We start from the raw sequence: 399 nt of genomic DNA on the forward strand, positions 1-399 counted from the left end.
GCGAGAAATAAAAACTCGTTAATCACTTGTTATGCAGGATGGGGACGACTTTCTTTTGCACTGCAACGCAAAAGAAAATTCAGTTGGTCTCATGCTACGTAAGACGGGGACGACTTTCTTCTTCGCTGCAACATGAAAGAAGATCTCGTTGGTCGTCTACTACGCTGAGATATGACGACTTTTGTGTTCTCCGCAACACGAAAGAAGATATAGTCGGTCGTCTGCTATGCATGCCAATGACTTGATTGGGCACATAATCTTTGCCTTTTTATTTTTAAAACTAATAAATATTTAAGTTTATCAAATATATTTTAAATTCATATTAGAATGTAATGCGAACCCGCGGTCCGGCTCCCTGGCTATAATCTCTTAACTACTCAAAAATTCACGATTTAATAA

This window comes from Phalaenopsis equestris, unplaced genomic scaffold (genome assembly GCF_001263595.1).
Source record: "Phalaenopsis equestris unplaced genomic scaffold, ASM126359v1 Scaffold000084, whole genome shotgun sequence".
Taxonomy (NCBI): domain Eukaryota; kingdom Viridiplantae; phylum Streptophyta; class Magnoliopsida; order Asparagales; family Orchidaceae; genus Phalaenopsis; species Phalaenopsis equestris.